Source organism: Chiloscyllium plagiosum, unplaced genomic scaffold, assembly GCF_037043375.1.
Source record: "Chiloscyllium plagiosum isolate Xiang-an unplaced genomic scaffold, Cpla_swu_hap1 HiC_scaffold_16, whole genome shotgun sequence".
Taxonomy (NCBI): domain Eukaryota; kingdom Metazoa; phylum Chordata; class Chondrichthyes; order Orectolobiformes; family Hemiscylliidae; genus Chiloscyllium; species Chiloscyllium plagiosum.
The window spans coordinates 38,271,425-38,296,292 of record NW_028270154.1 but is presented as its reverse complement, the minus strand read 5'-3'; the positions used below and the strand labels follow the sequence as shown (position 1 = coordinate 38,296,292).

General features: G+C 40.7%; 1 long non-coding RNA gene across 1 annotated transcript; it reads left to right on the top strand.

Moving 5' to 3' along the window:
- The first annotated feature begins 655 nt into the window (after positions 1–655).
- LOC122556912 (uncharacterized) lies at positions 656–23,822 on the top strand. The gene is made up of 2 exons (XR_015759645.1): positions 656–686; positions 23,521–23,822. It is a non-coding gene; the product is annotated as an uncharacterized LOC122556912 (long non-coding RNA).
- Positions 23,823–24,868: the final 1,046 nt, after the last annotated feature.

Below are 24,868 nucleotides of genomic sequence, written 5' to 3'. Positions count from 1 at the left end.
ACCATTTTCAGAGCAAAAGCACACTTCTAAAATTTCTGTTTCTTGTCAGACAACTGGAGATCTGCAAAAGAAATTCAGAAATAGATTAGATAACACAACCTAAAGGATAATAATATTAGGCTTATTGTCTTGTTTTAAATATTCATTTGTGGGGGTTAGGGGTCACTGGCTGGCTAGCTTTTAATGTCCATCCCTAGTTGCCTTGAAAAGGTGGTTGTGAGTTGCCTTCCTGAATTACTGCGGTCCATGGGGTTGACCCACAATGGTATGAGGGAGGGAGTTCCAGGACTTTGACCCAGTGACAGTGAAGGAACGATGATATATTTCCAAGTCAGGATGATGAGTGGCTTGGAAGGGAACTTGAAGTTGGTGGTGATCTATGCAATATGCTCATAGGTTTACAACGATTAATATGATACAAATGTAGTATACTTGTGTAGAATTAAAGACCTCGGTGACGAATAGTATAAAGAGTTAATTCTAATTCCATGGTATACTCATGATCACATACATCATCAGAGGGAATTATGCAGTATCACGTGATCTTGTTCTCTGTGTAGGGGATCTAGTACTAGGTGAAACAATTGTAAGCTGATATAAATAATGTTAGTTCTTCTTACCTCAGCAGATCATGTGAATATTTCTTATTAGAAGAACAAGATCATGAATTTTATGAAGTAAGAGTGGTAAATCCATGCTATAAATGATTATGTAAGAAGGAATAATAGAAATTCCTAGACCATTAGAGTTAATTCTATGATAGGGATGGCCTATATAGGTCACCAGAATCCATTGAAACAAATATCATTGAGAGAATAAATAGTTTTGTGTGGGAGTATTTTAATTAGTGTCATAGGGAGAGAAGAAATTGGATGAAGTATCACCAGGGAAAGCATAAAGGAGAAGGAATGTTGGAGAGGGAGAAGGTAAATACAAATAAACAAGTAGAAATGAAAAAGAATAAAAGACAGGTTTGAGATGCATTCATGTGATGTGGAAAGTATATTCTGAATAAAACTGAAAGCATTGACTGTTATGGAACATTATTGACTAACATTAACAGAGATGTGATTTAGACAGGATTATAAAATTTCCTGGATGGGAAGTATTCTGAAGGGATAGTGCACAAAAATATCAATTAAAAATTCCATTGCTGAAATAAAACATAGAAAGGTGGTGAAGTGGAACAATCTATTTGGTTGGCACTAATAGAAAAGGGGCTATTACTCAATTGGGAATTTTATTATGAGGTTGAAAAAAGCTCGAATAATATACAAATAGTCAAAAGTAAAATATTGCAAATACTAGAAATCTACAATTTTTCAATGGGCTTAGCAGCAACAATCTGTGATAAGAAACAATTTGAATCTTTCAGGTGGTCATCTCCAGCCCTCTGTTTCTCTCCACAGATGGTCTCTGATTTGTTGAGAATGTGTAGAGATGGAAGGGGGCTCATGTGCAGCAGAAACACTGAAATCGTTGGGATCAAATGTTCTGATTAAGTGCCATTTGATTATAAAGTGTTGAACAGTACAAAGGAGATTTAGGTTGAGAATCTTAAATAAATTAGATAAAATATTATAGATAAATTACATAAAAAGCACAAATACCATTAAAATGACTACAATAATGGACAAATTTAAATATCTAATGATAGATTAGAATAAAATAATGGAAGGAGATTGAATATGGAACATTTTCTCTACAATTTTGCCAGACTGTTTATGGGGCTAAATTTCACCTTCAGTAAACAGGGTTAACACCATGATTGATGAATTTATCCTATAAGACATTGCACAGAATGGTCAAAATGTAAAAAGAAAGAAGAAAGGCATTTATGGAGCACCCCAATGAATGGCTTTGCAATGTAGTGATCATTGTTATATATAAAATGTTGAAAGCAATTATGCTTAACAAATTCTGCAATAAACAGTTGAATTTGTGTACAGTTATTATGCTATAAATTTGATGTGTGTATGTTATTCCAATACTTAATAGTAAAATTATTACTAGGCATATATTCTCTTAATTTGCACCATAAAATTCAAAACTAAATGCAATAAAGTGTAGAAAATCTTATTATTTTGTTCCTCAGTTTTATAAAATAGATAAGTTCTTAAGAATACATGTGTCCAACATAATTGACAGAACCTTCTGAATAATGTGTGTGGTGGAATTGCATCTTGTCCTCATGCTTCAGTAGCAGCTTTCTATTCACAGTGCATCCGCAAACATTGATTAACATTCATCCCTCCTTGTCTTGTATAAAACAGTATTTATGTTTGTTTTACATTTATAACAGGAACAGAATTAATATTTCTCTTTCTGTACAGTGAGATGCATATTTCATCATCGATACTGGTACAAATTAAGAGTGAACTGTGAGATTGTAATCATTTCAATAACTCCAGATAAGATCATATAAGCCACAAAATTCATTTTATTTGTTTCATTTATATTCTGTCTTGAACTCTGATTAAATTACTGGTTTGAAATCATCGCTTGCTGATATCTTTATATAGTTTCATATCTTTGAAGTGTATCATTACGTTTGTGTTGTTTATTATCTGTGATAGCAGCCAACACATACTTTAACAATTGATACATTCTAATGTTCAGAGATAATTTTACTTTGACATAAACAAATTAATGAGTTTGCACTTAATATTATAACTGAAAGTTTGCATTTGTCATTCCCTGATAGAACAACTCCTTCCTCCATTACTACTCACTTCGAGTCATAGAGTCATAGAGATGTACAGCATGGAAACAGACCCTTTGGTCCAACTTGTCCATGCCAACCAGATATCCTAAACTAATCTAGTCCCATTTGCCTCTAAATCCTTCTTATTCATTTATCCATCCAGATGCCTTTTAAATGTTGTAATTGTACAGCTTCCACCACTTCCTCATTCCATACACATACCACCCTCTGCGTGAAAACGTCCCTTTTAAATTTTTCCTGTCTCACCCTAAACCAATGCCCTCTAGTTCAGGACTCCCTTACCCCAAGGAAAATATCTTGTCTATTTACCCTATCCATGCCCCTCATGGTTTTATAAACATCTAAACAGTTGCCCCTCAGCCTCGGACATTGTAGGGAAAACAGCCCCAGACTTTTCAGCCTCTCTCTATAGCTCAAACCTTCCAACCCTGGCAACATTCTTGTAAATCTTTTCTGAACCCTTTCAAGTTTCACAACATCTTTCCAATAGGAGAGAGGCCAGAATTGCACACACTATTCCAAAGGTGGCCTAACCAATGCACTGTACAGCTACACTGTACAGTTCATGACCTCCCAACTCCTATACACAATGCTCTGACCAATATAGGAATGCATAACAATCACTTTCTTCACTATCCTGTCTTCCTGCGATTCCACTTTCAAGGAACTATGAACCTGCACTCCAAGGTCTCGTTTTTCGGCAACACTGTCCAGGACCTTACCATTAAGTGTATAAGTCCTGCCCTGATTAGCCTTTCCAAAATGCAGCACCTCACATTTATCTAAATTAAACTTCATCTGCCATTCCTTGGCCCATTGGCCCATCTGGTCAAGATCCCGTTGTACTCTGAGGCAACCTTCCTCACTGTCCACTACATTCCAATTTTGGTGTCATCTGCAAACTTACTAACTATACCTCCTACGTTCACATCCAAATCTTGTATATAACTGATATTGTGGACTGTCGTTGGAAATTTAGAAATGGCAAGCAGGATCCATATCCAGAAGTCTTACCCTGATTTCTAACAGATCCCATTTTGCTTGAAAGATAAAGAAGGTGGGCATGTCTCACAGACAATGGTACACGCATAAGAGGTACAGTTAGTAAGTTGCTGAGAAGTAGCAGATGGGGTTTAATTCAGATAAACTCGAGGTGCTGCGTTTTGGGAAAGCAAATCTTTGCAGGACTTATACACTTAATGGTAAAGTCCGAGGGAGTGTTGCTGAACAAAGAGACCTTGGAGTGCAAGTTCATAGCTCCTTGAAAGTGGAGTTGCAGGTAGATAGGATAGTGAAGAAGCGTTTGGTATGCTTTCCTTTATTGGTCAAAGTATTGAGTACAGGAGTTAGGAGGTCATGTTGCGGCTGTACAGGACATTGGTTAGGCCACTGTTGGAATATTGCATGCAATTCTGGTCTCCTTCCTATCAGAAGGATGTCGTGAAACATGAAAGGGTTCAGAAAAGATTTACAAGGATGTTGCCAGGGTTGGAGGATTTGAGCTATAGGGAGAGGCTGAACAGGCTGGGACTGTTTTCCCTGGAGCGTCGGAGGCTGAAGGGTTTATCTTATAGAGGTTTACAAAATTAATGAGGGGCATGGATAGGATAAATAGACTCAATGTTTTCCCTGGGGTTGGGGAGTCCAGAACTAGAGGGCATAGGTATGGGGTGAGAGGGGAAAGATATAAAAGAGACCTAAGGGGCATTTTTTTCACACAGAGGGTGGTACGCGTATGGAATGAGCTGCCAGAGTAAGTGGTGGAGTCTGGTACAATTGCAACATTTAAGAGGCATTTGGATGGGTATATGAATAGGAAGGGTTTGGAGGGATATGCTGGCAGGTGGGACTAGATTGGGTTGGGTTATCTGGTCGGCATGGATGGGTTGGACCAAAGGGTCTATTTCCATGCTGTACATCTCTATGACTCTAAGAGAATGACATGGCATTTGAATTCATTGTTCATTTCGGTGCTTTTGCTGCAGCAAGGTGCTTAGCCCACAAGTTAGGGGTCACATACTTTAAGCACAATTTTAAATTGTCTTAACAGATGAATGTAATCTGCAGAACTTTCGAACTGTGAAGTTAGCCAAGTTCTTAGCTACTTAAAAATATAAACAAAGCATGCTGTCTTTGTCAGTGAGAGGTAAATACTATTCCAGTATTGAAGTTATTTAATTCACCTGTCCTTTACCAAATTAAAAGAAAAGAGCTGCCTGTTCCCATGCCAGATGAAAAACAAATGTTCTAACAATTACAATAGCTGTTTTTTGCCATTCTGCAAAGGGCTATCATTATTTAAATATTACAGTTTGACTGCTTTCCACAATCTATCATCATCTCTATTGATGCTGGAAAAGATCTTGCAAATTTGAAGGTTTCAACTTTAACTCCACATAGAAGTATAAATCTGTTAGCCTGATATAGATAATGGGGAGAATGCTGGATTCATTTTTAAAGGATATGATAGCAGGACACTGTGAAGCTGCAGTGCTAATCATTATGCTGTCCCATATTCATGAGGTGTGGATGGCACTGGCTAAGCCAGAAATCATTGTACAACTCTAATTGCCTTCATGAAGGCAATGATGAGTTCGATGGTATCATGATTCATGATGTGTTTGTAATACTTTAAAATAAGTCCAAATCCAACTTAAGAAGAAAGCAATTTGTCATCTGGACCAAGCAATAGTGTTATCGACAAGAGCTTACAAATGGAAAGTTCTGAAGGGACTCTGATTATTCCAGTAACACTGATGAAGTGTGTAGAAATTTTGTAGTCTTCAGTTTGATTGAAAACAGATGCCACGGTTGGAAATTAACAGTTTTAAACCACCAATCAGTAGTAGTGCAGAGCGCCAAGGTCAGTGTGGGTCATTCATGCGCTATATTTCAGTAAACAATCAGTGCTGTCTGTAGAGATTTTAGTTAAACATATTTGAACAGGATTATGAGCGGCAGATAGAAATTGTTTGAGCTAGCAGCCTGTACAAACCTGACTGAAGGGAATGACCTCCATGATACAACTAGCAGGTCTGTAATCAGGTTCGAATTGAGCCTTGGGTTCTATGTAACTAAGAAAATTGTGGACACCTCCCCATCATTCCTGGCCAGTTCACCAGCAAAGCTATAATAAATGTTGCATTGCAGAGATCTAAATATCATTCTTTTTCCAGAATGTTTGGGCAGAATCTTCTCAGCCCCTCAGCAACATGGACATTGGTGGTTCAAAATAGGGTGAGAGCAGAGACATAAGATGCTTAACGTTGAGAAAAAAAAGTGAGATTCTTTTACACTTTGAATGGTGACGCAAGAATCTCACTAGTGAGTGGCAAGGGGCCTATTTGTCTTGATTTGTCCATTAATATGCCATTATTACCCAATCTCAATTCTTTGACATGCAATTTCCAATTCTCCCAGTTGACAGATAGAAACTAGATATTGACAATCCCTGACATGAAAATCAGAGTGGGTACAAGCTGATTCCGTTCATCGTGTGCTCTTCTGAGTCTCCATCTTAGAATGCAATACCCAACATCTCAGGGCACACTCTATGGGTAGTCATCATCACATCACTTCAGGAATTTATTCCTGATGAAGTGCTTTTGCCTGAAACGTTGATTTTCCTGCTCCTCGGATGCTGCCTGACCTGCTGTGAATTTCCAGCATTGCACACTCGACATCGTCACATCAACTGTCCATAGAAGGAAACCATAGTAAACCATATGAGATATACCAGTCCAACTTATCATGTATATCCGAAGAGTGAATCTCCAATATAACAAGTAGGTTCATTTTCAAGAGTTTTTACTGAATTTTTCTCTAGACATTGGCATCAGACATGGACCTCACCATACCCTCAATGCACGTCTTTAACCCATTTATTTCAAAGCATTACAAACGTATCATGAATCATACTACCATGGAACTCACCATTGCCTTCTTAAAGGCAGTTAGGGATGTATAATAATGCTGGCCTAGCCAGTGCCATCCACATGTCATTTGATGATGCATTTTAATAATGCACTAAGGAGCTCCTCAACACCTTTCACTATAATGCTGCTTGTCAGGATATATATCTTAGGGCTCCTTGCATGCTCTGTTACATCTAATTGAAACTCACAACATCTTTGGCTTGCCTTTTGTACTTTGTCCCTCAGCTCTGGCTCACAAGGCTCACAATACTTCTGTCCTGTCTCATTGTTTAGCAGAGACACAAAACCAGGCAGATTGCTACGGGTTGTCAAGTTGTCAGACAAGGAGATTGATATATTGCTGTACAGCACTGTGATATATCAATCTCACACCTACACCATGCAACAGTAGCTTACTCAGCAAACACACTATATGTGCATTAAACCAATAGCTATGTCTCAAAGTCTAAGGAGAATAGGCAGTCAGGTCAAAGGTAACTGCCATCAGTCAGAAAGTCCTAGCCCAGAAGGTCATGGACAATGATTGATATCCAACCATTGGATTGACATCACCCATATGAGCTTGAACATTGTCAGCTGGTCACTTAGGACATTATGAGTCAATGGTTCCATATCACTACAGTTGAGGAGTGGGTCATGGTGAGTCCAACAGGTGCAGTGCAGTCAGATAGTCACTCTAAGTCATTTGGGAAACTGCACAGAAATCAGTCAGAAGTCAGGTCAGTCAGAGCTGTTGGTTAAGGGATGGGCCAAAGTCAATGCTGGGTCAGCTCAGGGATTGATCAAGGGCTCACTGCTGTTGGAAAAAGATAGAGAAGTTAATTGTGGTGATTAGAATAGCATGTTGAGATGCAGAAGGGGACACTCAATACATAAGGGGGAGAGAAAGTAGTAATTGTGGGACAAGGGTTATTGTGGGAGATAGGTGATATCCATGATCTACCTTAACTTCAAAATAGGGGACAATATAGTGAGATGGTTCAGATGACTAAGCTGTATGGTCAGGGACTATTGTTAGGAAATGAAGTCATAATTCAGTTTTATTTTGCATGCAGTACAGGCAGATGTTATGATCTGTCTGTACTATACACAAAACAAAACTTTTCACTGTACTTAAGTATATGTGACAATAATAAATGAAATCAAATAAAGTGATGTGTGTGAATGTCTGCAAATTCGGTATTCATGGGTCAACAGGGAGTGCCAGATATTTGTTGAGATGTTTATACCATTGATAGCCACAGGTGAGGTGCCAGAAGACTGGAGTTGGCTAATGTGGTGCCACTATTTAGGAAAGGTGGTGAGGTAAAGCCAGGGAACTAAATTCCAGTGAGCCTGACATCAGTGGTGGGCATGTTGTTGGAAGGGATCCTGAGGGGCAGGATATACATGTATTTGGAAAGGCAAGGACTGATTTAGGATAGTCAACGTGGCTTTGTCCGTGGGAAATAGTATTTCACTAACAAGTTTTTTGAAGAAATGAAGAGGATTCATGAAGGCTGAGTGTAGATGTCATCTATATGGATTTCAGTAAGGTATTTGACAAGGTTCCTCATGGTGGACTGCTTAGCAAGGTTAGATGATATGGAATATAGAGAGAACTAGCCAGCTGGATAAAGAACTGACTTGAAGTAGAAGACAGAGAGTGTTAGTGGAGGGATGTTTTTCAGACTGGAGGCCTGTGACCATCAGTGTGCCATAAGGCTTGGTGCTGGGTCCACTGCTTTTTATCATTTATATAAATGATTTGGATGTGAATATAGAAAGTATAGTTAGTAAGTTTGTTGATGACACCAAAATAGCGAACAGCCAAGAGGTTACCTCAGAGTACAATGGGATCTTGATCAAATGAGCCAATGGGCAAAGAGTGGCAGATGGAATTTAAGTTAGATAAATGTGAAGTGTTGCATTTTGGAAAGACAAATCAGAGCAGGACTTATACATTTATTGGTAAGGTCCTGGGGACCGTTACTGAACAAAGAGACCTTGGAGTGCAGGTTCATAGCTCCTTGAAAGTAGAGCCACAGGTAAATAGGATAGTGAAGGTGATTGTTATGCTTTCCTTTATTGGTCAGTGCATTGAGTATAGGAGTTGGGAGGATATGTTGTAGCTGTACAGGACATTGGTAAGGCCACTTTTGGAATAACACATTCAATTCTGGTCTCCCTGTTATAGGAAGGATGTTGTGAAATGAAAAGGATTCAGAATAGACTTACAAGGATTTGCCAGGGTTAGAGTGTTTGAGCTATAGAGGGAGGCTGATTAGGCTGGGACTATTTTCCCTGGAGCACAGGAGGCTGAGGGCTGACCTTATAGAGGTTTATAAGATCATGAGGATATGGATAGGGTAAATAGGCAAGGTATTTTCCCCATGGGTAGTGGAATTCAAAACTAGAGGGCATAGGATTAAGGTGAGAGGGCAAAAATTTAAAAGGGACCTAAGGGGCAACTTTTTCATGCAGTAGATGATGCATGTATGGTTTGAGCTGCCAGAGGAAGTAGGGGGCTAGTACAGTTACAAGGCTTCTAGATGAGTATATGAATAGGAAGGGTTTAGAGGGCTGGTAAATGGGACGACATTAATTTAGGATATCTGGTCGGCATGGACGAGTTGGACTGAAGGGTATATTTCCATGCTGTACAGCTCTATGACTTTAACAGGCTAACTGAAACCAATGGTCGATACAATGCAGCTAATTATCCAACCTTTGTCATCACAGATTAAACGCTGGGTTTGCTGAAGATAAGGTTCCATTGCTTGGATCAGTTGGGAACGAGAGAGTGCAGGGTGGGGCTTGTAGTATAGTCCAAAAGAGTGTGCTGCATTATCATTGCAGGCTATGTTCTGCACAACTACAGCAAGCCAAGTGGGGATGTGAAGAACTGAGAGAGTGGTAGTTGCCCTCTGAGGATGAAGACAAGGACACTGACTGGATGAATGTTGTCTTCCGAATGATAGACCAGTGCAGCATTTGGCACAATCCGGACAGAACTTAATTATGTCCAGTTCCAGTAGATGTAAGCTATGCTCAGAGACTGTAAATTTGTTGCTGCATGCAAAGCAAATGGTCTCTATCTGTTCCCAGAAGGAAATGCAGCTTCTGTTTCTTTGATTTTTCTTCACTTCTGCTGTTGGTAAATAAAAGTGAAGGGTTTCAAATGTTTGAATTCTTTCCAGAATGTGATAGTGTCACATTAGAAAATAAGAAAGTGTTAAGCTGTACTGGGCACTATGGGAAGAGAAGGATTCCCTTGGACAAGGTTCTAAGATAGGATGAGACTAAAGACAAAGTAACCTGTGTAGTTTGGTCCCTAAATAGCAACAGGTTTCTAAATGTGTTCTTGTATTTGCAATGATGCGTCAGCTCTGTCAGCCATCAACTCTCAGAAACATTTGGTTTCAGTTTCCTCCCACTATGCGCACTATATGTGAAAGATTACATCTGGCTGACAGCACTCAGTCAGGTGCATGCCTGGGTTTTCAAAAGTGGCTCTAATGCCGTGAACCCCAGGAGGTATCAACAGTGATGAATACTTCTACCTCAGTTAGAGGGAAGATAGGACATGCGAGACACCACACAGACGTGGTACATAGTGAATGAAGCGAGGCATCACAGCAATGTGGTGCAGACCTAATGAGGTGAGTTTTGAAGAAGAGCGTGAGATATCTCATGCGGACTCACTGAGAGAAACCTGTTACGAAAACCCCAAAATTGACACAACCGATTGTTTTGTAAAATTCAGCCACATGTCCTTTCCAAAAGAATGTCATTTATATATTTTGTGACATCTGAATTTATTTTCTGTTTTGACCGTTTCATTGAAAACTGTCAATTTGAGGTTTGCTGTCAATTTGACCTGTGTCCAGTCCTCTAGTAAAAACAGTGCAAAGCTTAAGGCTCATGAAGTAGGCATGTGTGGGTACCTGGCAAGATGTGTAAGTCTAATTAGGTCCACTGGTTGCAAGATTCAGTACAAAACCCACCCAGTAGTGCAAATCATAGAACTGCATATAAATGGAACTATACCTTAACATATTTTAACAAAGTTTCATAGAGGGTTTCTCTCAGTAAGAGCCAGTGAGTATTCTCCTGCTGTTGTGAAAGGCTTTCCTCATTAAATACCTTAGCTGCATCTATGATGTCTCTTATGTACAATGCTAGCCCAATTCTTCCACTCACTGTAGCCAGAAGTCATAGAGTCATAGAGATGTACAGCATGGAAACAGACCCTTCAGTCCAACCCATCAATGCCGACCAGATATCCCAATCGAGTCCCACCTGCCAGCACCCAGCCCATATCCCTCCAAACCCTTCCTATTCATATACCCATCCAAATGCGTCTTAAATATTGCAATTGTACCAACCTCCACCACTACCTCTGGCAGCTCATTCCATACTCGTACTACCCTCTGTGTGAAAAAATTGCCCCTTAGGTCTTTTTTATATCTTTCCCCTCTCACCCTAACCTATGCCCTCTAGTTCTGGACTCCCCAACCCCAGGGAAAAGCCTTTGTCCTGTACAGCCATAACATGTCCTCCCAACTCTTGTACTCAATACTTTGACCAATAAAAGAATGCATACCAAACGCCTTCTTCACTATCCTATCTACCTGCGACTCCACTTTCAGGGAGCTATGAACCTGCACTCCAAGGATTCTTTGTTCAGCAACACTCCCTAGGACCTTACCATTAAGTGTGTAAGTCCTGCTCTGATTTGTCTTCCCAAAATGTAGCACCTCGCATTTATCTGAATTAAACTCCATCTGCCAATTCTCAGCCCATTGGCCATCTGGTCCAGATCCTGTTGTAATCTGAGGTAACTGTCTTCACTGTCCACTACACCTCCAATTTTGGTGTCATCTGCAAACTTACTAACTGTACCTCTTATGCTCGCATCCAAATCATTTATGTAAATGACAAAAAGTAGAGGACCCAGTACTGACTCAATCAAGTTTGTGAGACATGATTTCCCACATACAAAGCCATGTTGACTATCCTTAATCAGTCCTTGCCTTTCCAAATATATGTACATCCTGTCCCTCAGGAGCCCTCCAACAACTTGCCCACCACTGAGGTCAGGCTCACTGGTCTGTAGTTCTCTGGCTTGTCTTTACCGCCCTTCTTAAACAGTGGCATCACGTTTGCCAACCTCCAGTCTTCCAGCACCTCACCTGTGACAATCGATGATATAAATATCTCAGCAAAAGGCCCAGCAATCACTTCTCTAGCTTCCCACAGAGTTCTTGAGTACACCTGATCAGGCCCTGGGGATTTATCCACCTTTACCCATTTCAAGACGTCCAGCACTTCCTCCTCTGTAATCTGGACATTTTGCAAGATGTCACCATCTATATCTTCCATATCCTTTTCCACAGTAAATACTGATGCAAAATATTCATTTAGTATCTCCCCCATTTTCTGTGGCTCCACACAAAGGCTGCCTTGCTGATCTTTGAGGGGCCCTATTCTCTCCATGGTTACTCTTTTGTCCTTAATATATTTGTAAAAGCCCTTTGGATTCTCCTTAATTCTATTTGCCAAAGCTCTCTCATGTCCCCTTTTTTTCCCTCCTGATTTCCCTCTTAAGTATAGTCCTACTTCCTTTATACTCTTCTAAGGATTCACTCGATCTATCCTGTCTATACCTGACATATGCTTCCTTCTTTTTGAGTTCTGGGAGGATCTGGGGTTAAAACTGGTATGCAGGTGTTAGCTGTGGCTGCATCAGTACTATTCTCACATAACATATTCACTCATTTCTCTGGAGTCCAAGGGCATTTTGGCACTTGTGAATGGCATGAGCAGGAACTTGCGAACTGCTGTGCATCACAGTGGCTGGGAAGGAATTTCACTCTCAGCTCTTGAAGTCACACGATTGGGACATAAACACACTCCATGAGTGAAGCAGAAAAAAAAAATCAAGATTATCATTCCAGTGCGAAACTGAGCAAGTACTACACTATTCTGGGTGCCTTCTTTCTGCCCATCAGACTGAATATAAAGGATTCCGTAATATTATTTCAAAAAGAGCAGTGGAGAGTTTGATTATCCTGGACAATAATTTATCCCGCAACCAAAATGAAAAACAAACAGATGCTCGATCATTATCACATTGTTGTTTGTGGGATTTGACATCTGCTGCATTTCCTAAAATACACTTCAAAAGTAAAAATCAAAAAAACTGCGGATGATGTAAACCAGAAACAAAAACTGAAATTGCTGGAAAAGCTCAGCCAGTCTGGCAGCATCTGTGGAGAGAAATCAGACTTAAGGTTTTGGGTCAGTTCTGAGGAAGGGTCACCTCAAAAATAGTTGCAAAGCATCTTGGGAGTTCCTGTGACCGTGAAAGGTATTCTCATGGAATGGAATGCTCAGAGATGAGTTTTAAAGTAAGGCATGGAAAGCGGAAAAGGAGAATTTAACAAACAGACACACAGTGGAAAGCCAAAAAGATGAACCAGTGAGCAGGAGATAGTGAAAGGCAAAAAGATGTTGTTATGGAACAAATAAAAAAACAAAAGCTAGTGTACAGAAGAGGATAAATGGGGAAACCTTAATCATCACCTTTCATAAATTGTTGAATTCTATGATGATGAAGGATGGCTGCAAAGTATCTAAACAGTTAACTTCTTGTTCCTTGAGTTTATGCAGAAGTGGAAAGCAGCAAAGCTCCTCCCGGCGATTGGAGGTGGCAGTGTCAGCAAAAAAGCTGTAGGCCACAGCTAGGCCAGAGAGCCTGCATCGGAGGCTGAGCATTCCATACACCTTTACTGAGATGGGGCTTTTAAATCTGAAATAACTTCCCTGGATATATTTCAGGGATATCCTCCCTCAGCACAGCTGTGATGCTATCCCTTATCAAAAATGCCACTCCCCCTCCTCTCTTGCCTCCCTTTCTGCCCTCCTGTAGCATTTGTATCCTGGAGCATTAAGCTGCCAGTCCTGTCCATCCCTGAGCCATGTTTCTGTAATTGCTATGATATCCCAGTCCCATGTTCCTAACCATGCCCTGAGTTCATCTGCCTTCCCTGTTAGGTCCCTTGCATTGAAATAAATGCAGTTTAATTTATTAGTCCTACCTTGTCCCTGCCTGCCCTGACTGTTTGACTCGCTTCTGTTCTCTACTGTACTAGTATCAGCATGATCTCTTTCTTCACTATCTCCCTTGGTTCCCACCACCATCCCCACCTCCTTCCCCCCCTCCACCTTACTAGTTTAAATCCTCCTGAGCAGCTCTAGCAAATTTCTCTGCCAGTATATTAGTCCCCTTCCAATTTATTTGCAATCCATCCTTCTTGTACAGGTCACGTCTACCCCAAAAGAGATTCAAATGATCCAAAAATGTGAATCCTTCCCCCATACACCAGTTCCTCAGCCATGTATTCATCTGCTCTATCCTCCTATTCCTGCCCTCACTAGCTCGTAGCACCAGATATTACTACTCTCGAGGACTTCCTTTTTAAATTCCTGCCTAACTCTCTGTAATCTCCCTTCAGAATCTCAATCTTTTCCCTTCCAATGTCGTTGGTTCCAATGTGCACAATGACCTCTTGCTGACCCCTCTCCCGGTTGAGAACATTTTGCACCCTCTCTGAGACATCCTTGATCCTGGCACCAGGGAAGCAACACACCATTCTGATTTTTCTCTGCTGGCCACAGAAATGTCTGTCTGTACATTGGATTAGAGAGTCCCCTAACACAATTGATCTCTTGGAAGCTGACGTATCCCTTGTTGCATTAAAGCCAGTCTCAATACCAGAAACTTGGCTGTTTGTGCTACATTCCCCTGAAAATCCATCACCCCCAAAACAGCATATCTGTTTGAAATGGGTATATCCACAAAAGACTCCTGCACTAGCTGTCTACCTCTCTTATCTTTCCTGGAGTTAACCCATCTATGTGATTGTATCTGAGACTTTCCCCCCTTCCTATAACTGCCATCAATCACATACTGTTGCTGTTGCAAATTCCTCATCGCTTCTGTCTGTATCTCCAACTGATCCATTTGATCTGATAAAATTTGCATCCAACAGTTTTTATGGCAGATATAATCCACAGTAACCCTTAAACTCTCTTTCAACTCTCACATCTGACAAGAAGTACATATCGCTGCAAAGGCCATTTTTGCTCCTTCACAATCTACAGACGCGGAAAATAACACCATCTTATTCCTCTACAAACACTGTCCAGGTTAGATTAATAGTTATGGCTTATATTTTAAGTTTAATAAAGAGACACATCTCTAAAAACATATAATCAAGAAAGAATCCACTCTACTCACTACTGCAGCCTTTCTGTTGGACACACTTAAAACAATAATTAACCTACCTGATTCTGTGTTGTGAACTTCACCCAAACAGGTTCCTCCAAGATTACTTGTGAATTTCATGGTTTGTTAATTTTCCCAGGCATACTCCGATGTCCAGCGATACATGAATTCAAAACAGCAAAGATAGTAACTCTCTCTCTCTCTCTCCTGCCCTGTCCTCACCACGTGCTTGTTCTCCTCACTGCTGGGATATCCCAGGCTCTTGGTGCTGAACTATGAACAAGCTTTCGTGACTTTGTATCTGGGTGAAAATGCAAGTCAAGGCAGAAGTAGTGTAAGCCTCTAAGCTCTGATGGAGGGGACACAAAGCACAGTGAGATAGTGATCTTATGAGCATCTGGGTAGGAGGCTGAGTGAGTGAGTATTGAGAGAGTGAGTGAGCAGCCCTGAGCTTGGTTCAGTCTGGGAGCTGAGTGCCTGTTCCTGTGTGTAAATGTCCTTGCAGCTTCTCAATGATAGTTACCAGCCGGCTCCATGGTGCAACATTAAAGAGCAGAACTGTAATGTTAGAGAATTAGGAATGTTTTCACGATGGTGTTAAAATTGCCCATGCATCAGATGACAGTGTCCATGGATGTGGGGTGTGTGTGGTTGTGACTCATGGAGCATGACCTGAGTTGTTGATGTCAGGTGTCCAAAATGGAGGTCCGGAGGAGCAAATAGGCACCAAGTACCTGCTTCGATTTTCATGTTGGGAGTTCTTGGCATCGAGTTTCTATTTAGCAGGTGGTGGAGTAGGAGCCTGCTTATTATTTAAACAAGATTAGGCAGCTATGAGGGTGGTAATGAGAGATAATCTTTGTTAATAGGCCTGTTGCTGCATAGCATCTGGAAAATTAGACTTGTTTGCCCCAATGTTGAAAAAGGCCTCACTCAACTTCTCGTGCAATTCCCCCAAACTTCTCACTTTAACCCATGTTGATCAGGGCCTTAGAAGATTTTGCCCATGGTATTTGGTGCAGAGCAAAGGAAGCATGATGAAGGTGGAGAGAGGGAGAATACTCTTCTATAGAGTCATGTGGTACTGAAATTTAAGACTCCACAAGACACTAGGAAATAGGGATGCCCTAAAAATGGGATCGACTACATTGTAGACATTTCAAATGTTCAATGAAAAATTAAATCCTTCTCAAAGGATCCATTTCTGTATTCTTGATTACACTCTCAGAATAATGTACTTCTGAATCAAGATTAATGCACAGATTAGTCCTATATGTTGCCCTCCACAGCAGACCACACCAGAAAAATAACTGGAACTGGAAGCAATTAGAAATAAGAAAAATTAATTGTTTTTGGTGATTAATTGAAAGCCTTATACCTAATATGCTAGAGACGGTGAAATGTTACTAGTGTAGGAGTGTGGAATGATAAGAAAAAAGGGGGGTTGTGACTTCTATCCTGTTGTGATTTAACAGCTGAAATTATGACACTGTCCAAAACGCAGATTCACTTACTGATTGATCTTTTTTTGATCTGAAACTCTTCATATGCAATAGATATTGGGGGCTAAATTGCACCTTTATAAACTGATACAGGCATCATACAAACTTCACTTGAAGACATAATTGTCTGATAATTATAATTGTTGTGGCATGCAGCTGACACTGAGCTTTCTACAACCTATAAATATTAGTGGGAAGCTCATGTTCATATAAGGCAAACATCACTTATAGCTTGCATGAACTATTTAAAGTTAAGCTGCACCTCTTAAAGATGAAATCACTGGCAGTGTTTTCCTTGCAAAGCTCTGGAGCTGCTGACCTGTTTCCAAGAGCTGGCTTCTGGGTTGTCTTCTTTACTCAAAGATTTTCGATTTTGCATTCTAAGGCTGGAGAGGATTGCTAGACAACCATTAGCATAGGGCCAAGTCCTCTCAAAGCTAGAGATTTCTTTCCCCTAAGAATTACAACTGATGTCCATGAAAATTACTCTTGTCTGCTTCTCCAAAGTCCAGAAAAACAGTGCGTTCTAGCACACATTAAACTTTTGACTTCAATGTTTAGCAGAACTCACATGCTGCTGAACACAATTCCAAGAAATCATATCATCCTTTCCAATGCACAATATGTTTGAATAAGTCTGTCTTGTCCAGGTTCCTTCACAGTCCTTGAATATGTATATGGATTCCCAATAATCTTCAACATGTCAATTGTATCATTTCTTACAGTGGTGAATGTTCTTGATCCCATGTGACATTGGTCAATGACTCACTGCAAGGGGCCACTGGGCTGTGGAGAGAACTGCATGCTTATAGTGAAAAAGGTCTATTTAAGGTGATTATAATTCAATAAATGGTTTCTTTTAAATTCATCCTAAGCATGCAGATTTGAGTTGCTGGCAAATGTGGGATATTTTATTCATCGCTCATTGTCTTGAAAAAATGGCTGTCAACATTTACCTTGAAATCAATGTAGCCTGAGGTGAGGAGACCAGTGGTGGTGGAGGAATCGGTGTGTAACTAGGAGAGGAACTTGGAGCTGAAGCTGCTTCCATACATAAGTTGCTCTCATCCTCCTAGGAGACCATGGAGAGTTTTGGAAAATATTTTGCATGCATTACAAATTTATTTTTTTACCTGATGAATCAAAGTTGCTGTGGTGTAATCTAATGCTTAAAGGTCTTTTGACATCAGACATTGGTCTTTGAGGGGACCCTTTTTAGTACTTTCAGAAGAGAATTAAATGTAGCAACTGAAGGAGAAAGGAAGGTGTAGAGATGTAGCTGCAATGTGAGCAAGTGGGCACCAGAGAGATCCCTCTCAGAGCAACATAAACAAATGCAACAGATGGTGGACAAGTGAAAGATTCTCCATGGAAATTCAACTCCTTCTTTTGTTCCAAGTTACTTCCTTTTCATTTTGTCACCCCCTAATCAAGATATGCCTTCTCTGAAAATGTTTGTGGCAGCCCTGGGTCCTATGCTCTCAATAAAACTCTACACAACAGTCTTATGTTCCTTTGTGTAAAGGTTAGGAGGTAAATGAAAAGGACGTCTTTCTGACCCCTAGCTTGTCACTGGAAGTCACCTCCAGACACATACTAGGCTTTGGCTCAGAGAGTTACCAATCTGTCATCAGCAAAGTCCTGACCTACCGCACATAGTCATTTATCCACTTCTTTTGATACAATCCCACCTCTGGCAAGATTATATAGAAAACTTGGAATTTTCTGAACTTTTCTGAAATTCCTAGCCCTCCTACCTCTAACAATAAGATGCTGTCCCATCGGTGCCATTAAAAGTCACTGGTTAACATTCACCACTAAACAGAAAATGAACCAAGCGATCAATTTCTGTTTTAATACAGGTTCAGTAGAAAGGTTCAAATACCAACATCTTTTTCTGAAACCTATTTACATTTTACAATGCTTATTTTTCCTCTGATCTGTGTTTTTTTGCAATGAATATGTATTATTTTCCTTGTAAATCATTTTCACAGCATTTGGTCTTCACTCAGACATATCCTTCACAATAATCAAAGGTTCTCCAAAGCATTTATTCAATTTAAGACAAAAATCAAGTCTCGCTACAGCCTGCTTTCATCTTATTTGGGGCTAAAGTCACAGGCTGACCATTATTTTGAATAATTAAGTATGAGATGTTATTCTTTGATTTGATTGGATTTGATTTATTGTAGTCACGTTTACTTAAGTATAGTGAAAAGCTTTGTTTGTGATTAGTACAGGCAGATCATAATGAGCAAGGACATACCGATCATAGGGTGCTTAGACAGAGTGAGGCATAGAGGTTACACTGCACAGGAGGTGTGTGAAACAAGATCAACGTTAACAAGATCAACATTATTTGAAGTTAGAGAGTCTATTCGTCAGTCTATTAATGGCAGGGAAGGAGCTGTTCTTGAACCATTTAGTGTGTGTGTGTGTGTTCAAGCTTCTGCCTAATGGAAGAGGTTGTAAGAAAGCATTACCAGGGTGGGATGGGTCTTTGATGATGTTGGCAGCAGTGTAAGAAGTGTAAATGGAGTCCATAGAAAGGAGGTTGGCTTCTGTGATGGTCTGGACTATGTACACAACCTTCTGTAGTTCCTTACAGTCCTGGGCAGAGCAGTTACCATACCAGGGCATTAGGCACCTGTACAGTAAGTTTTCTAAGGGTATATCTGTAAAGGTTGAGGAGGACATGCCAAATTTCCTAAGCTGCCTGAGGAAGAAGAAGCATTGTTATGTCTTCTTGACCATCGCACCTACGTGGGAAGTCTAGTACAGGTTGTTAGTTATTGTCGCTCCTAGGAACTTGACGTTCTCAATCCTCTCAACTTTCACTCCCTTGATGTAGACAGGGGCAAGTTCTCCTCCTTTCCTCCTAAAATGATCAGTTTGTTGTTTTGCTGCCATTGAGAGAGAAGTTGTTATCGTTGCACCATGACACCAAGCCCTCTATCTCCTTCCTGTACTCTGACTCATCATTGTTTGAAATCTGGCTTACCATGATGGTGTCATCAGCATACATGTAGATGACATTTGTTTAGAATTTGGCAGCACAGTTGTGGGTGTACAGGGAGTACAGTGGGGGCTCCAGTGTTGCGGTCATTGTGGTGGAGGTGTTATTGTCTATCTTCACTGATTGCAGTGTGTGGGTTAGGATACCGTTGCAGAGGGCAGAACCAAGACCTAGGTCTCTATTCCTGAGATTAATCTGGTAGGGATTATAGTGTTGAAGGTGGAGCTGTAGTCAGTGAGTAGGAATCTGATGTAGGTGTCCTTGTTATCCAGGTGTTCCAGGGATGAGTTCAGGGCTAGAGAAATCTCATCTGCTGTGCACCTGTTTGATAGGTAGGCAAATTGCAGGGGATCGAGGCAGGCTGGGAGGTTAGATTTGATGTGGGCCATGACCAGCCTCTTGAAGCACTTTATGAATTTGGAGGTCGAGCCTCTGAGTGTAGTCATTAAGGCACATTGCATGTGCTTCTTTTGGTACTGGGAATATGGTGGTCTTCTTGAAAATGTAATTTCTTACAGGTGAGGACTTCAGATTAAAGGAAGGGGAGGTTGAAGATGCCAGTGAATACCTCGATCAGCTGGTCCACACAAGGTCTAAGCACACAGCTAGGGACTCAGTCCGGACCCATCACTTTCGTTGGATTGACTCTGAGGAAGACTGATCTAACGTCTGCAGTGGTGATGGAGGAAATGGTGTATCCGGGGCTGTTGGGGCAGGTAACATCGGGCCACTGGGATTCTACTTGAACCGACCATAGAACGCATTGAATGCATTAGGGAGGGATGTGTCTTTGTCCCCTATCTTGCTCTGCTTCATTTTGTATCCCATTATGTTGTTTAGGCCTTGCCATAGGCAGCAGGTGCCCATATGGTCCAGTACTGCCTCTTGGCATTTCTGATGATTTTGCGGAGGTCAAATCTAGACTCGCTGTATAGGTCTGGGTAATCCAACTTGAATACTGCATGCCTGAAGATCAGTCGGCAGTGGATTTCATTCAAGGTTTCTGGTTGGGGAACATGCTAATTGACATCTTTGGCACGTATTCCTCCATGCGTTTGTTAATGAAGTCTGTGACGGTGGTGCCATACTTGTGCCGTACTTCCACTCGGTACTTGAAAACGGTTCAGTCCATCGATTCCAAGCAGTCCTGGAGATGCTTTTCTGTTGCCTCAGTCCAGCATTGTATTATTTTCGGTGAAGGAAACTCTTACTGTTTGTAATCTGGGAGGAGGAACACAGCACCGCAATCTGGTTTTCCAATGTGTGGATGGGGGAATGGAGCGGTAGATATCTTTGATGGTTGTGTAGCAGTGGTCTGGGATATTTGGTCCTCTGGTGGAGCAGGGCACGCGTTCGTGATATTTTGGCAGCACCCTCTTGAGGATGGCCAGGTTGAAGTCGCTGGCCATGATGAATAAGGCCTCAGGGAATTTTGTCTCTGGAGTGTTTGTGCTGATGTAAATTTCATCCAGGTCATTTTTCACAACCGCCTGGAGTGGAATGTTTCACCAGTCTCCTCATTTCCCCTCCCCCCACCTCACCCCAGCTCCAACCTTCTAGCTCAGCACCGTCCCCATGACCTGTCCTACCTGCCTATCTTCCTTTCCACCTATCTACTCCACCATCCTCTCTGACCTATCACCTCCATCCCCACCCCCATTCACCTATTGTACTCTATGCTACTTTCTCCCCACCCCCACCCCCCTCTCGTTTATCTTTCCACTCTGCAGACACCCTGCCTCTATTCCTGATGAAGGGCTTTTGCCCGACACGTCGATTTTCCTGCTCCTCAGATGCTGCCTGACCTGCTGTGCTTTTCCAGCACCACTCTAATCTAGGCTGTGGAATGTAGACTGTCAGGATGGCAGAGGTGAATCGCATGGCAGATAGTAGGGACGGCATTTTATTGTCAGGTATTCTTGTTCTTGGGAGCAGTGGCTTTCCAGGCTTGCACCGTCTGACTACCAGGAGGAGTTGATTTGGAAGTATATCCTTCTGCCTTTCGCTTTACCTGAGGATGCTGTGTGGTCCATGCGATATATGGATAATGCCCCAGCTTGCGATGCACAGTCAGGTATGGGAGGAGTATCCATACATGTTCTCTATGTCTAGAACTTGTCAATGCATTTTATCAGCTCCTTAGGATGAGAACAAATGGAGAATCCAGCAGTGAGTTTCCTTCCTCACTCAAAAAAAATCAGCAAATACAGAGCAAAAAACTTGTGTGCAGAGTCCTTTTCATGAATTAACATAAGAAATTACATTTTTTGTATAATACCTGAGGTGCAAAAGCTCTTGGAGACCTCAGTCGCACAGAGCCTGAATGTTTTCATTACAATCAGAATCATAAACATTTAATGTTTTCCAAAATGGTTTGAGCTGTTATCACCAGCCATTCTTTTGCTGAAGCAAAATTCCACAGTAATTTCCCTTCAACAAAATATATTCTCCAGCAGCATCATAAAATTACCCTACAAATGTAAAAATACTTTGACCTCAGAATGTGCCTCGATGTGACTGGTTAACTGGATACTCCCACTGTCGCGCTTGTTACAGAAAAGGAAACCTACAGAAGAACTCTGGCTTTAAATGCTGCAACAGCTATTCAAATACAGTGAGTAAAGGGCTAACAGGTCACTTAGCTTGGATTTCAGAACCTAAAATATTTAACATGCTTTTTATCAGCTCATTAACAACTAAACTCTCACCAACACTGAATGTATAATCATATAACTAATGCTTATCGTAAGTAGTTTTCATAATGAATTTCAGATTTAATTAGAAGCTTTCAGATGCATGCAAGTTCCTCTTTAAGCTACATACCATCCTGACTTGCATCTATATTATTCTTTCATCCTTGTTTCTGGGTCAAAATCTTGGAATTCCCTCCCTGGACAGTAGTGTGTGTGCTTCCACAGACTGTAGTAATTCAAGAAGGCAGCTCACCACAACCTTTCCAAGAACAATTTGGGATAAGGAATAACTGCTGGCCTAGCCAGCAAACCCACATGTCATGAATGAACAAAAAAAGAGACTGCAATTCTATATATTGTAGATTTCAATATGGAATTGCAGAATTTGTTTACAGTTTATTGTATTTGGTATCAGTAAATAATAAGTATTACAATTACTTTAAATTCTTATATGGCCTCACTCCATCCCATCTCTGTAAGGTCCCAGCTCTGTGTCACCCCCACATACTCTTCAATGCAGAATTGTCCTGTGCCTTTTGAACTAACAATGGTGGTAGAAACCTTTAAATCTCTAGATTGCACTGGCTGGTATTCTTTCTCTAAACCTGATGATCTCTGATGCCATAAGGTGCCTCTTTGAACCAGGACACATCTGGGTGAGGTAGCTGCCTTTTGATGGAGGTAATGTATCATTTGGAATGATGAAGTGATCTTTAGATTTGTTAAAAATAGACATGCTCATATACAGAATGTGCATAAACTCATTAAGGACTGTCAAAGTTGTCAAGGTACTATCCAACCAAAAATGTAGTGTTGAAACAAAAACAGTACTAAGAATTTCAGTGTACTAAGCTATTGCATGATTTATGTTGCATAACTAATTTTGTAACATTTTACCTTTAAAATGGAGTGCCTGTCAATGAATATGGTGATGGACAGCTCTAAGTACTTGTAGAATAAAAATGTCATTTTCATGAGATCTGTTGAAGGAATTTCAATGCTTTAAATTTTATTTGAATAAATGAGTACTTTAAAAACAATGTTATCAGTAGACAAAATTATTTTGTCAGTATACCTCCTGATGTCTGCTATAGTGTATTGTGGATGAATTGTCAAAAAGACAGAACGGCACTAATTTGGTATAGGGTCATAAGAATGATTAAGGAAATATGTTGGCATAGGGGATATAGTAAAATATGTGTGGGTAGTGGGCATTGGATAGCATTGAAGTATACGGAAATACGGATGAGCAAAGGGGCATGTTTTGGTTTGGTGGGTATGAGGTGGCATTGGCTTAGCATGAGGAGCGGCATTATTAGGGTAAAGGAATGTTTTTGGTTTTTGCTATTTAAATGGCAACGTATTGTTGTGTCACAGATATAAGCCTTGTGCACAAGCCACATCTGCAAACAGCAACATCCGCTCTCGTTCCAAGGGTATCCATGTCAACTTCAAGGAATGCCTTCACTGTGGAATGAAAATCTAAAGTTCTAAGGCACTTTGTCCAAGTCAGCTCTGGAGAACTGGGAAATGTCCCAACTCTGTGCTCCAACCAAAGAGCAGCAACCTGGATCCATATGTATTTATGTCACTATCTTCATGCTGTTCTGTAGAGATGCCTTCCCTTCGATTCACTTGAAGGGAAGGATAAATGGCTAATAAAGGAGAACTTAACCTTTGATGAACTCAAGTTGTTCCTGGGTACTGGCTAATATCATTGGAAAAAAAATAAATCATGGTCTTTGGGCTTGTCACAATGGTATCATCCCTTCTCTTGATAAGAAACTCCAAATTAACTTCCCACCTTAGAGCATGATGGCCAGAGAAACTGTGCTGTGATGTGACCAAAACCAATCTGTAAGTCCTGATGATCTGCTTAAAGCAGGTGGTAAGAATGGGAGAGTTTCCTGGTTAGCCAGATACCATGTGGTACATGTAGTATGACATTCTTACCATGTTAAAAGATGCCACGCGCAGTTTCTAACTGTGAACATAGATCATCCTCATTCTGAGGGACTACTCCATGCAGATACACCAGAAGAAAATTGGAGCAAGTTTTTCACTTTGACATAGAGTCAAATTGCTGAAGGTAACTAATATGCCAATCAAGTACATTGATTAGAGGGTGACTGGAATTTTCTAGTTGGTTTGCGGAACACACACACACACACACACACATACAGACAATGTCAGAAGGACAGTGGCTCCTTAGAGATAACTTTTGGGTTGCAGACCAGTTTGGAGCCAATAGCTAAAGAATTTTGTGAATGTCCCTTTCTATTTCCTATCTATGGCCATCTTGTGACCATTTCACAATGGTGGTCCAACAGCCATGGCCATATTTTACTTTATAAGAATTGGCAATAAATGCTGACCTGCCAACAATGCCGACATCTCATGAAGAAAGTTGATAAAAGTTGCCATTAGAAAGAGATGGGCTGCAACTCCTTCCATGTTGAACAATTTATATTGGTTATCCAGGCAGCTTCAAGCCACCCTTCTGCCATCTTTAATTGGATGATAAGTTTGCCCTCTTGACACTAATTGACCAATTGAGGGAAATTGATATTGGTTGATGGCTGCTGACATAATATCGGGTCAGCAACTTAATGTAATTCATATTTTGAAACATAGTAAGTTTCCCATTGTCAGAAAGGAGAGATCTCACCTGGAACGAGACACAGACTAAGCGAGTATACAATTCGGGGAATTTGGAGTAACATGG